The sequence below is a fragment of the Triticum aestivum genome, chromosome 7D (assembly GCF_018294505.1).
Source record: "Triticum aestivum cultivar Chinese Spring chromosome 7D, IWGSC CS RefSeq v2.1, whole genome shotgun sequence".
NCBI lineage: Eukaryota > Viridiplantae > Streptophyta > Magnoliopsida > Poales > Poaceae > Triticum > Triticum aestivum.
Window position 1 is genome coordinate 640,842,386 of NC_057814.1, and position 4,935 is coordinate 640,847,320.

A 4,935-nucleotide genomic window follows, 5' to 3' on the forward strand; every position below is an offset into this window, starting at 1 on the left:
TCGATAGTAGTGATACACATATTCATAATGTTGAAGCCAAAAGATGCAGAGTTGATAATTATAGTGCAACTTATTTGTGGCACTGCCCTTTGGGTCATATTGGTGTAAAGCGCATGAAGAAACTCCATACTGATGGACTTTTGGAATCACTTGATTATGAATCACTTGGTACTTGTGAACCATGCCTCATGGGAAAGATGACTAAAACGCCATTCTCCGGAACTATGGAGCGAGCAACTGATTTATTGGAGATCATACATACTGATGTATGTGGTCCAATGAATGTTGAGGCTCGCGGCGGGTGTCGTTATTTTCTCACCTTCATAGATGATTTAAGTAGATATGGGTATATCTACTTGATGAAACATAAGTCTGAAAAATTTGAAAAGTTCAAATAATTTTAGAGTGAAGTTGAAAATCATCGTAACAAGAAAATAAAGTTTCTACGATCTGATCGTGGAGGAGAATATTTGAGTTACGAGTTTGGTCTACATTTGAAACAATGCGGAATAGTTTCGCAACTCACGCCACCTGGAACACCACAGCGTAATGGTGTGTCCGAACGTCGTAATCGTACTTTACCGCTATCGTTTTGGGGTTATGCTTTTGAGACGGCCGCATTCACGTTAAATAGGGCACCATCAAAATCCGTTGAGACGACACCTTATGAACTGTGGTTTGACAAGAAACCAAAGTTGTCGTTTCTTAAAGTTTGGGGCTGCGATGCTTATGTGAAAAAGCTTCAACCTGATAAGCTCGAACTCAAATCGGAGAAATGTGTCTTCACAGGATACCCAAAGGAAACTGTTGGGTACACCTTCTATCACAGATCCGAAGGCAAGACATTCGTTGCCAAGAATGGATCCTTTCTAGAGAAGGAGTTTCTCTCGAAAGAAGTGAGTGGGAGGAAAGTAGAACTTGATGAGGTAACAGTACCTGCTCCCTTATTGGAAGGTAGTTCATCGCAGAAACCGGTTCCTGTGACGTCTACACCAATTAGTGAGGAAGTTAATGATGATGATCATGAAACTTCAGATCAAGTTGTTACTGAACCTCGTAGGTCAACCAGAGTAAGATCCGCACCAGAATGGTACGGTAATCCTGTTCTGGAGGTTATGTTACTAGACCATGACGAACCTACGAACTATGAAGAAGCGATGGTGAGCCCAGATTCCGCAAAATGGCTTGAGGCCGTGAAATCCGAGATGGGGTCCATGTATGAGAACAAAGTATGGACTTTGGTTGACTTGCCCGATGATCGGCAAGCCATGGAGAATAAATGGATCTTCAAGAAGAAGACTGACGCTGACGGTAATGTTACTGTCTGTAAAGCTCGACTTGTTGCAAAAGGTTTTTGACAAGTTCAAGGGATTGACTACGATGAGACCTTCTCACCCGTAGCGGTGCTTAAGTCTGTCCGAATCATGTTAGCAATTGCCGCATTTCATGATTATGAAATTTGGCAAGTGGATGTCAAAACTACATTCCTGAATGGATTTCTAGAAGAAGAGTTGTATATGATGCAACCAGAAGGTTTTGTCGATCCAAAGGGAGCTAACAAAGTGTGCAAGCTTCAGCGATCCATTTATGGACTGGTGCAAGCCTCTCGGAGTTGGAATAAACATTTTGATAGTGTGATCAAAGCATATGGTTTTATACAGACTTTTGGAGAAGCCTGTATTTACAAGAAAGTGAGTGGGAGCTCTGTAGCATTTCTGATATTATATGTGGATGACATATTATTGATTGGAAATGATATAGAATTTCTGGATAGCATAAAGGGATGTTTGAATAAGAGTTTTTCAATGAAGGACCTCGGTGAAGCTGCTTATATATTGGGCATCAAGATCTATAGAGATAGATCAAGACGCTTAATTGGACTTTCACAAAGCACATACCTTGACAAAGTTTTGAAGAATTTCAAAATGGATCAAGCAAAGAAAGGGTTCTTGCCTGTGTTACAAGGTGTGAAGTTTAGTAGGACTCAATGCCCGACCACTACAGAAGATAGAGAAAAAAATGAAAGATGTTCCCTATGCTTCAGCCATAGGCTTTATCATGTATGCAATGTTGTGTACCAGACCTGATGTGTGCCTTGCTATTAGTTTAGCAGGGAGGTACCAAAGTAATCCAGGAGTGGATCACTGGACTGCGGTCAAGAACATCCTGAAATACCTGAAAAGGACTAAGGATATGTTTCTCGTTTATGGAGGTGACAAAGAGCTCGTCGTAAGTGGTTACGTCGATGCAAGCTTTGACACTGATATGGACGATTCTAAATCGCAAACCGGATACGTGTTTATATTGAACGGTGGAGCTGTAAATTGGTGCAGTTCTAAACAAAGCGTCGTAGCGGGATCTACATGTGAAGCGGGGTACATAGTTGCTTCGGAAGCAGCAAACGAAGGAGTCTGGGTGAAGGAGTTCATATCCGATCTAGGTGTCATACCTAGTGCATCGGGTCCAATGAAAATCTTTTGTGACAATACTGGTGCAATTGCTTTGGCAAAGGAATCCAGATTTCACAAGCGAACCAAGCACATCAAGAGACGGTTCAACTCCATCCGGGATAAAGTCCAGGTGGGAGACATAGAGATTTGCAAAATACATACGGATCTGAATGTTGCATACCCGTTGACTAAGCCTCTTCCACGAGCAAAACATGATCAGCACCAAGGCTCCATGGGTGTTAGAATCATTATTGTGTAATCTAGATTATTGACTCTAGTGCAAGTGGGAGACTGAAGGAAATATGCCCTAGAGGCAATAATAAAGTTATTGTTTATTTCCTTATATCATGATAAATGTTTATTATTCATGCTAGAATTGTATTAATAGGAAACATGATACATGTGTGAATACATAGACAAACAGAGTGTCACTAGTATGCGTCTACTTGACTAGCTCGTTGATCAAAGATGGTTATGTTTCCTAGCCATGGACAAAGGGTTGTCATTTGATTAACGGGATCACATCATTGGAAGAATGATGTGATTGACTTGGCCCATTCCGTTAGCTTAGCACTTGATCGTTTAGTATGTTGCTACTGCTTTCTTCATGACTTATACATGTTCCTATGACTATGAGATGATGCAACTCCCGTTTACCGGAGGAACACTTTGTGTGATACCAAACGTCACAACGTAACTGGGTGATTATAAAGGTGCTCTACAGGTGTCTCCAAAGGTACTTGTTGGGTTGGCGTATTTCGAGATTAGGATTTGTCATTCCGATTGTCGGAGAGGTATCTCTGGGCCCACTCGGTAATGCACATCACTATAAGCCTTGCAAGCATTGCAACTAATGAGTTAGTTGCAGGATGATGTATTACGGAACGAGTAAAGAGACTTGCCGGTAACGAGATTGAATTAGGTATTGAGATACCGACGATCGAATCTCGGGCAAGTAACATACCGATGACAAAGGGAACAACGTATGTTGTTATGCGGTTTGACCGATAAAGATCTTCATAGAATATGTGGGAGCCAATATGAGCATCCAGGTTCCGCTATTGGTTATTGACCGGAGACGTGTCTCGGTCATGTCTACATAGTTCTCGAACCCGTAGGGTTCGCACGCTTAAAGTTCGATGACGGTTATATTATGAGTTTATGTGTTTTGATGTACCGAAGGTAGTTCGGAGTCCCGGATGTGATCACTGACGTGACGAGGAGTCTCGAAATGGTCGAGACATAAAGATCGATATATTGGACGACTATATTTGGACACCGGAATGGTTCCGGGTGAGATCGGGATAATACCGGAGCACCGGGAGGTTATCGGAACCCCTCGGGTGGTATATGGGCCTTAATGGGCTTTATTGGAAAGGAGGGGAAAGGAGAAAGGGAGGGGGCGCCCCCCCCCCCCCCAAGCCCAATCCGAATTGGGAGGGGGCCGGCTGAAGGAAATATGCCCTAGAGGCAATAATAAAGTTATTATTTATTTCCTTATATCATGATAAATGTTTATTATTCATGCTAGAATGGTATTAACCGAAAACATAATACTTGTGTGAATACATAGATAAACAGAGTGTCACTAGTATGCCTCTACTTGACTAGCTCGTTGATCAAAGATGGTCATGTTTCCTAGCCATAGACATGAGTTGTCATTTGATTAACGGACATCATTAGGAGAATGATGTGATTTACTTGACTCATTCAGTTAGCTTAGCACTCGATCGTTTAGTATGTTGCTATTGCTTTCTTCATGACTTATACATGTTCCTATGACTATGAGATTATGCAACTCCTGTTTACCGGAGGAACACTTTGTGTGCTACCAAACGTCACAACGTAACTGGGTGATTATAAAGGTGCTCTACAGGTGTCTCCGAAGGTACTTGTTGGGTTGGTGTATTTCGAGATTAGGATTTGTCACTCCGATTGTCGGAGAGGTATCTCTGGGCCCTCTCGGTAATGCACATCACTTAAGCCTTGCAAGCATTGCAACTAATGAGTTAGTTGTGGGATGATGTATTACGGAACGAGTAAAGAGACTTGCCGGTAACGAGATTGAACTAGGTATTGAGATACCGACGATCGAATCTCGGGCAAGTAACATACCGATGACAAAGGGAACAACATATGTTGTTATGCAGTCTGACCGATAAAGATCTTTGTAGAATCTGTGGGAGCCAATATGAGCATCCAGGTTCCGCTATTGGTTATTGACCGGAGACGTGTCTCGGTCATGTCTACATAGTTCTCGAACCCGTAGGGTCCGCACGCTTAACGTTTCGATGACAGTTATATTATGAGTTTATATGTTTTGATGTACCGAAGGTTGTTCGTAGTCCCGGATGTGATCACAGACATGACGAGGAGTCTCGAAATGGTCGAGACATGAAGATTGATATATTGGATGACTATATTCGGACACCGGAATGGTTCCGGGGGTTATCGGATATATACCGGAGTGCCGGGGGGGTTACCG